The sequence below is a fragment of the Nanorana parkeri genome, unplaced genomic scaffold, assembly GCF_000935625.1.
Source record: "Nanorana parkeri isolate BGI_ZX_2015 unplaced genomic scaffold, ASM93562v1 scaffold299, whole genome shotgun sequence".
In the NCBI taxonomy this organism is placed as follows: domain Eukaryota; kingdom Metazoa; phylum Chordata; class Amphibia; order Anura; family Dicroglossidae; genus Nanorana; species Nanorana parkeri.
In genome coordinates, this window is record NW_017306567.1 from 120548 (window position 1) to 130159 (window position 9612).

At 41.9% G+C, this 9612-nt stretch overlaps 1 protein-coding gene across 1 annotated transcript in view; it reads left to right on the forward strand.

Annotated features, from left to right (window-relative positions):
- Positions 1-6062: 6062 nt before the first annotated feature.
- LOC108788010 (catenin alpha-2-like) overlaps positions 6063-9612 on the forward strand; it is a gene marked incomplete at its 3' end in the record, with an annotated part of 1352655 nt that continues 1349105 nt past the window's right edge. Inside the window, exon 1 of the mRNA XM_018557721.1 lies at positions 6063-6312. The remainder of the gene's footprint in view (positions 6313-9612) is intronic.

Genomic DNA, 9612 nt, shown 5'->3' on the forward strand with positions numbered 1-9612 from the left:
GGCTTTAGATACACCTTAACTCTAACTTCCTGAAAACCTATCTTGCTAAGAAAGTTATTTTTCCAGAAACAGCCAAGCAACTAGCATTTGTTTGGAACAAGTCAGAAATGGCTTTCAGAACAGATTACCTCTAATTGTTTAGCAAAGTCCAACTTACACAATCAACTTGCATTCAAAAATCGAAGCATTTGTCAGCTAATGAAGAGGAAAGATATCCAGCAGAATAACAGACTCAAAGGGGAGATCAGATGTAAGAGAAGAGTAGCAGGTGGCTTCATTTCCACCGAAGGGCCCATCTGTGCAAAGAAGAATTATTGTGCTATGTTCACACAGAATTACATCCAATGCTTTAAAGCGTTCCACCTAATTTCCAAATATGAGCCAACTTAGGGGGCAATGTAAATCACTGAGTCCGCACAGGACATGGTTCGCTTACCGAAACATGAAGCCAAGCCACATTACCATGTGTACCGAACCATTCAGCTCATTTTGCCCTTTCAGATGTGGAGTTGTAGGATCATTTGGAGAGAGATGGAAGGCTACCCACAGTGCCCCCTGACAATGCCTATCTAAAGGAGGTCTCATACACTAAAGCTGTGCCTGAGACTGCAAAGACTGTGACTCTTATTATTATAAAGGGTTTATATAGCATATAACAGTTTGCTCACTGCTTTAAAAAAGCAACAAAGACAGTCCATTTACAATACAATGCAAAACAAAAGGGTTAAAAGAACATTGCTTGTGAGGGCCTACAATCTAAAAGGGAGGTGCAAGTCATACAAAAGGTACTAACTGTGTGAGGATGAGATGATTGAGAAAGTAACATTTTGGTTGTTGGGTAGAGGCAGGATAGGCTTCCCTGAATAAAAGAGCTTTCAGAAATTGTCTAAAGGAGGGAAGAGTAGGAGATAGATGGAGAGAATGGAATAAGGAGTTCCAGTGGTGGTAGAGGTTCTAGAGAATTCCTGGAGGTGAGCGTGGAGGTGATGAAGGAGCTAGAGAACAGGAGGTCTTCTGAAGAGCAAACAGGACGGTTTGGGTGATATTGTGAGACAAGGCTGGTGATGTTGTAGATGGCTTTGTATGTTGTTGTTGCCCGCACAGGCTGCCCGCAACTCAGAGGAAGATCCGGTTTCAGGCTGATACAGCTGCCCGAGGACCTCGGCAGCTGCATCTGTCAAAAATTCTAAAGTGCCGATGTCGACACTGAGTGTCTTGTGTCCGGTTGCCCACTGGCTGGACACCCGGACACAAGATTCCTAAACCGGACTGTCTGGGTGAAAACCGGATGGGTGGCAACCCTTCATACACCTATAGATTTTCGATCGGAAATTTTGCCAAGAACCCTCGTTCGATTCTAGCTCAAATAGCCCATCATGCACAGACCAATGTCGGTTTCGATAATTAGCAATACTAACTCACCGAATTTTGTCGATCGACAGAACGGATTTTCGGTTGCGCATGTGCAGTGTTCTTGCTGCTACTTTTTTTGTATCCATCGATTTTCGCACGTTTCGAGCCTGGATTCAGCCAGGAGTACAGTAAATAAAATCATTGGTGTACCATCAACTGAATGATTATCGCTCGAAAGACCATTCGTGGAAGATTTCAGAACACAAACCGATAGGTGTATGGCCACCTTTTGTTACATAAAAATGTATAACATTTTTTTTTTTAAAAGCAAGCACTGTGATGCATTTTAAAAATGCATTGTAATGGGTGTGCACAATGTATGTGTCATGTGAATGAGCCATAACATTCTTCATTCTACTAAATTTTGTTAACAGTCATTGTTTCATCCTCTTAAATTTCAACATTGCATCCAGTCAACATAAAGTGATGCTGATCCATTGTTACCTATAGATGGAACAGTGTAACTATTCATAAAATAATAATTTAAAGAAGAACTCCAGGAAAAAAGTACGAAAACACGATCACAAACGAAAATTGGACGATATATTTGTAAGGTGTATGGGCAGCTTTAGACTAGTCTCCCCCTCTGCTGCAGAGGTCTAAGCTCCTTGAGTCATCACATTGTATAAACTGTGTGTGGGACATGAGGATATTGAGAAACAATCCAATGCTGCAGCGGAGGAAGCTGGCTGCTTCAGCTGACCGGCTCGGAACTTCACGTGACTATAACTTTGTTATTTTTTAACATAGATAAACCTTGCAGCGCGGGTGTTTAAAATTTTTCTTGGAGTTATATTTTAACATTCTTCACAGAAACATCTTATTAATTAAAAATAATTCTTACGCCCTCATTTTGTTTTTGCAAATTATGTCGATACATTTCAAAATTCCAACACTGTACACCTTAAAGCAAGCTAAACAAATGCCACCTATAGCAATAATATTTTATCCCAAGGTGAGATTTTAACCCACATTCATACCTGTATGTTCCTTGAATGCACGTGACATTTGCATGTGTTTGTGCGTGTTTTTTGTGCACGTTCGTGTTCTGCATTTGTTGCGTGTCCCCATTAAGGTCAATGGTGCCTGAACGTGCGACAAACTCTATAAAAAAGCTCATATTTTAGCAATGTAGCAAATTTTGCGACGAGCTTTCTGTGTCTTTGACTTCCGCGTTTGTGCACGTTTTAATACGTGCAAACATGGAGGAAGAACATGTGCCTTACTGGTCTTGCTTGGGGTGCCATCAGAAATGAATGGCAACGTAAGCGCATTTCGCGTTTTGCCATGTTTCCATTAATGCACACCGAACGCATAGAACAGAACGTTCAGGTTTGAATGCGGCCTTAATGTGTATATAAGCCCAAGCACTAAAATCTTATATAACCGTCAAGGGGTTTTCTTTATACTAAGTTGTTAGCACTTCCCCGATTCAAATCCCAGTCATGATACTATCTGCATGGAGTTTGCATGTTCTCTTCTTTAGGGAGACATCAGGGGTCTATTAAATGCCTAATCTCACCTAGGGACGCCCAAAGAAGCTGATGAAGCAGATCTGCTTCACCAGCTTCTTCTCTGGCAATGGAAGCCAGAGAAATCACAGACTGAAGGCGGAAGTGATGTAATACATGGCACTTCCACATTCAGGGACTAGAGGGGAGAACAGCCAGTGGATGTCTGCCGATCTCCCTCTGATCTCAGTTTAGAGAATTGCCACACCAGCCCAAGACCAGAACTGGGGACTGCAGGGGCCGGAATAGCCACCGACAGGGGGGGGATACAACATACAAGTGAGAAGGTGGCTATAGGGCCTTGTAATGCTTGTATGTAAATAGCCATCGCCAGCTGTTTAAAATGCTGACAGTGTCCGATTTGTGCACGAGTGGTGCAATGCGCACTAGCGGGTAAGGACCTTTAAAAAACCCACCCTCATTCAAAAGTGACCTGTCTGGTCGTTTAATTGTATCCTCATTTTTTTTATATACATTTCAGAATTCCAACATTGTATCCAAATAAAGCCCAGCCACATTCAAGTGTGACCCGTCCGTCATTTAATTACAATGGCCAGACAAGAAGGGGATACACCCAATCAGTAAAATCTCATATAAGCTACAAGAAAATGCCAGTTCACTTAAAGTGATGATGCTCCATTGCTACCTTTAAATGCAGCTATATGGCCTATTTAAAAATATATATTTTAACATTCTTTGTAGAAACAATTTATTAAAACAAATCCCCGCTGCATCGTCATTTTTTTATACATTTCCGAATTCCCATATTGTATCCAAATAAGACAAAAACAACAACTTTGTATCCAGTTCATATAAAATAATAAATTGCCATTGTTACCTTTTAAATCAAGATCAGATTTTAAAGTGTATATAAACCCAATCACTAAAATCTCATGTAAGCTTTAGGATTAAGAGTCGCTTTAGAAACCTTTGCCTCTGCCTCACTGATACAAAATCATTGTTACAGCCTTTTTATTTGCAACATTGTATCTAGTTCATAGAGTCACTTTAGGCTCTATTCACATATAGCATTTGCGTTTCCCATGCGGTTTTCGGTGCGGAAGACCACATGGGACGGAAACATTTGTGGCCATTATATAGCCGCGAACATGCAGAATTTGCTGTATTATCACAATAGCACTATTCTGGGGGCTGCGCGGTCAGGGCCGGATTTACTCTCCCTGCCGCCCCAAGGCCAGGTTCCACAATACGCCCCCCGCGCCGCCAGCCTCGGTGGCCTTGTGGGAAATCCAGGCCTGCACGCGGACTCCGCAATAGTCTGAGCAATGCACATTAAAGTGCATTGGGTTTTTTTCTCCAGGCATATTCGTACAGCCGAAAACGCACAAGGACAGCCGCCCTGGTACGAATGGAGCCTTAGAAATGTTCTGTTTGGTTGACACAAAATCATTATTACAGCCTTATTATTTGCAACTTCGTATCCAGTTCATATAAAATAATAATTTTCCATTGTTACCTTTTAAATCAAGATCAGATTTTAAAGTGTATATATAACCCCAATCACTAAAATCTCATACAAAGAGTGCAAAGAGCGCAAAGAGTGACTTTAGATGCCTTGGGGGGAATTTATCAAAACTGGAGCAGACAGATTTTGGAGGAGTTGCCCATGGCAACCAATCAGCTTCTCTCTTCAGTTTGTTCAGTTAAGATTTCAAAATGAAAGAGAGAAGCTGATTGGTTGTCGTGCACAACTGCTCCAGTGTTTGTCTGCTACAGTTTTGATAAATTTCCCTCATTCTGTCTGATTGATACAAAATCATTGTTACCGCCTATCCCACCTCAACCTAACCACATCACGTTGCATCACGTTCCCAAACAATTCATCCCCACACAGCTACCTCCTCATGTATCACTTGCCCCTCCCTTTTAGATTGTAAGCCCTCAGGGGCAGGGCCCTTCTTGCCATCTTGTCTTGAAATGTATTGTGATTGTAATGTCTTCCTTATATTGTAAAGCACTGTGCAAACTGTTGGCGCTATATAAAGCCTGTATAATAATAATAATAATATTGTTTGCAACATTGTATCCGGTTCATGTAAAATACATTTTAATGTTTACCTTTTAAATCAAAATTAGCTTTTAAAGTGCATATAAACCCAATCACCCCCCCCTCTGCCAATTCCTTCACTGGCTTCCAATCGCCCAAAGGATAACATTCAAAATATTAACAACCACTTACAAAGCCATCCACAACTCTGCCCCAGGTTACAACTCCAACCTTGTCTCCAAGTACCACCCTAACCGTCCCCTACGCTCCTCCCAAGAAATCCTGCTTTCTAGCTCCCTTGTCAACTCCTCCCATGCTCGCCTCCAGGACTTCACTAGAGTCTCTCCCATACTCTGGAACTCTTTACCCCAACTTGTCCATCTATCTACTACTCTGACTGCCTTTAGGCGATCCCTTAAGACTCATCTTTTCAGGTTAGCTTATCCGACCTCAACCTAACCACTGAAATATCACATCTCAAACAATTCATCCCCACACAGCTACCTCCTCATGTATCACTCCCCCCCCCTTTTAGATTGTAAGCCCTCACGGGCAGGGCACTCCTTACCATCTTGTCTTGAATTTTATTGTAATGTCTTCCCTATATTGTAAAGCGCTGCACAAACTGTTGGTGCTATATAAATCCTGTATAATAATAATAATCACTAAAATCTCTTTACAAATCAAGATAAGCTTTTAAAGTGTTTATACACCCAATCACTAAAATCTCATATAAGCTTTGGCACAAAGAGTCGCTTTAGAAACATTCTGTCTCATTGACACAAAATCATTGTTACAGCTTTTTATTTGCAACAGTGTATCCAGTTCATATAAAATAATACATTTCCGCTGTTACCTTTTAAATCAAGTTTAGATTTTAAAGTGTATATAAACCCCAATCACTAAAATCTCATCTAAGCTTTAGCACAAGGAGTCGCTTTAGAAATATTCTGTCTCACTGACACAAAATCATCGCTACAGCCTTTTTTATTTGCAACATTGTATTCAGTTCACCGGTAATGTCTTCTTTTCAATAAAGCTGATAAAAAAAAAAAAATCCTATCGAGTGGAGGGGAGTGGTAGATGTGAGCTCAGCTGATGCTCTAGCTCCTAGAGACCAAAGCCTCACATACAACACATTGGAGCTAAGCAGCTGCTGGAGCTGTCACACAGAGGGAGAGAGGAGAGCCCCTGCTACCCAACACACAGCGAGACAATACAAGAGCAAGCCTGCAATAGCACAAGGCTGCACATCCACGCACTGGTCCATCCGCAACATCCATCCTGATCTGCGAGACATACTCTGGGATATTTTCTTTTTTGGGCTATTTCCTACAACATCCATTTAAAGGAGGAGACAAGTGCAAGCAGCATCAGCCGGTAGGTGAGTGCCTTCCCTTTCTACAATGTGCTCATCCTTTCGTGCACTGGAGATCAGGAAGCAATGCAAATGTCATATATGTTACAAGGGGCACCGGTGATATTTACTCTTTTTATTGGAAAAAGGGGGCAACCAGAATCTTTTTTTTTTTTGTATTTCTTCCCCGAGCATCCTCAGCCAGTCTCCATGAACACAGTTATCAACAATGGTCCTCCAGCCTATCGGTGTGATTTGATTGCAGTCAGGCATGCTGGTGTGATGAGAAGGGGGTCCGCTGACTCAAAAAGAGGCCTCCGTGTAGATTCAAACCGCCCGCTTATAATTGAATTTGGAGATGCTCCGGAGACTAGCAGTCAGGGAAAAAAAAAAAGAAAAGAGACAAAAGGCTTCTAAATGGTGGCAGGGGAGACCCTTGCCTTGTGCAACCTCCAACTTACTTTTCAGCAGCATCCTTCCTCATTGCATGCCATGTTCACTGCTCCTTGCACGCTGCTGCTGAAAATAATGTCGTCTTGATGTTCCGGGTTGCACAGTGAAAAATGATAGGTGGGATTTAAAATGACCGACCTTCTTTTTTTTTAATGGGTGATGAGGTGTTAATTCCCATTGCCTGTTGTGTTGTATTTTCCCATATCGTGCATTGTTACCTAATCTACATCTTTTTCCAATCACAAGACCCCCCCCGCCAACCCATTCATCATTCTTTATTGCCTCCTCAGCACTTCTATGACTTTTCTGTGTGCCTTAAAGGACCAGTAAAGCTGGAGTACAAGTTGTCTTGTCTATGGAAAGTAGTCAATTATACACTTCACAGTCAGATAGGTGAAAGCTTGTTTCTGCACAAGGTTTTAGATGGTTGAGGTTGTGTTTCCACTTGTTGGAAAGCTAAGTGCTGCCCATTGGGTGCTATAAGCCATTTTAGGCTGATTATGACTGCATATAGACAGCTTATGTATGAGCGGCCCTAGATCTCCTGTTATCAGCCTCCATTCATACCTGGGAGTTTTGTCACGTGTTTCCCGAAGCGCGTCAATGCTTAACGTGAAGAATGCCATTATTTTCAATGATGGCCATTCATACCTGAGCATGGTGTTGCCTATCACTTGAAGCTCAAAAAAGGACACAAGCTTCTTTTTGGGCAGAATCATGTTTTTTTTTTTACCCTATAGACTTGGGAGCCCCTAAAAACACACATAACATGCATTTTCTACATAACAACTTTCTTCTCCTCCTCGTAACTAGCTTTCCATTGGCTAAAGCCAAAACGTGCAACAAAATGCACAAATTGGCTAAAAAGTGCAAAGGGGGGCTTAATGTCCTAGATGGTTAGCGACCTTCTAATTTATTAAGTTGAATGTCTTCAATGAGGCTGCTCCAATGTAACAAAAGCCCTCCCCCAACATGAGGAGGGGGGGGCTTGAGAAAGAACCAATTATGTAAAACATAGTAAGGGCTTCAGAAAAGTAAGGGCGCGTAGTAAGGGCGCGTAGTAAGAACACGTCACAAGGGGAGTCCAGAAGGTATCTTATTGCATGATAAATTATATAAAAAAATTATGGAGACTGAGCACGTCAGAGTTTTAAAGTTAATTCCTCATCGGTGCAGCGTTTTGCATCATTCAATTAAAAATGAATAACCTTGTGAAGATAAACACACCTGCAAAATACACACACACGCAATGCTATAAAACAAAACTTCTGTGTGCATGTGTATGAGGAAATCTTCCAATTAGGATTATACTGAAAAAAAAAAGTTCTGCTAAAATTGAGATGTAATAAAAAAATAAAAAAATTGAAGGTCCAAAGATTGATCGTTCTGACAAAGGTGTAGACGATTATTTAAAGAAGAACTCTGGACAGAAATGTTATTAACCTTTGCAGTTGGCCTACCCCCGCACTGCAAGGGTTAAGTGCTTGTTTTTGCCTAGGATAGTTATACTCCTCTCATCCTCGGAGCTGCCTTGCTCTTAGACCGATCCCTGGAGCATCTCTCCCCCTTCGCTGCAGCCGTCTAGGAATCCTTGAGTTATCATGTTCTATAGACATTGTATAGAATATGAGGATGTAGAGGGACATGCCATTGCTGTGGAGACAGGTTTAAGGGAACGATGCCGGCTCTGAGAATAAGGTGAGTATAAGTTTTTAATTTTGGGCCCTTGGCAAAAACGAGCAGTTAACCCTTGCAGTGCGGGGGTAGCCCTACTGCAAGAGTTAATAAAATGCCTGCCTGGAGTTCCTCTTTAATTTTAATTTGCTTGTTTCTGTAGACCACTAACTACGGTTGCATTCACACTAGTATAGTGTGTCAATATGCCCAAAATCCTGCAATTTTGCATGCTTTCTTGAAACGGAGGAAAAGCTTGCATCGCACCTGTGGTACCATTCTTTGGTAATGGCACCGCCAAATGCACCAAGCAAGGAGAAAACTTGCATCACCCCTGTGGTACCACTCTTTGGTAATGGCACTGCCAAATGAACAAAGAAAGACGTGTTTTGCATGCACAGATGACTAACGCATGCACAAAAAATGCAGTTCGAAAATGAGGAAAGTTTAAAGCTCCAAAAGGTGCATTAGCTTCTTTGCTGCGCATAGGGCAGCCCATTGAAATGAATGGGCTGCCCTATGTGCAATGTACGACAAATGTGCAAAAATGTAGCACGTCCCAAGTGTGAATGAGCCTCAGGCCTTGTTCACACCAAATGCAGACCAGATCCGGTCAGGTTTCTGCACACGCAGTGTAGTGGGTTGTGCCGCGTTTTAGACGCGTTTTTGATGCGTTTAGGGCCGGTTTTGGTAAAAAAAAAATAATGTTTTAAGTTTAACATGGACTTTCAGGCACTTGCATGTGTTTTTGATGCGTTTTTGCATTTTAGATGCGTTTTTGATGCGTTCCAGATCCAGAGCAGGTAAAATAGGGCTTGCCGCATTTTTTTCATCCGGTCTGGATCTGGTCTGGATCCGGTCTGGATCCGCACGCTGCGTTGTGAACTGGAGGTCAAAATACTATAGGAATACATTGGAAGCAGTTTTGATCCGGTCTGCACCTGCTCTGGTCCGGATCTGCTCCGCGCTTCGTGTGAACAAGCCCTGAGGGTTTACAGAAAATGTAAAGCATACTTCAATGGGATGACTGAACAGCAGGTGTATATGGAAATGCGAAAACGTTAACTTAATGCCTGAATTATGTTCTGGTATAAGTATATTGGTTTATGGAAACACACATATATATAGATAGATCTACATCTCTCTCTCTCTCTCTCTCTCTCTCTCTCTCTCTCTCTCTCTCTCTCTCTCTCTCT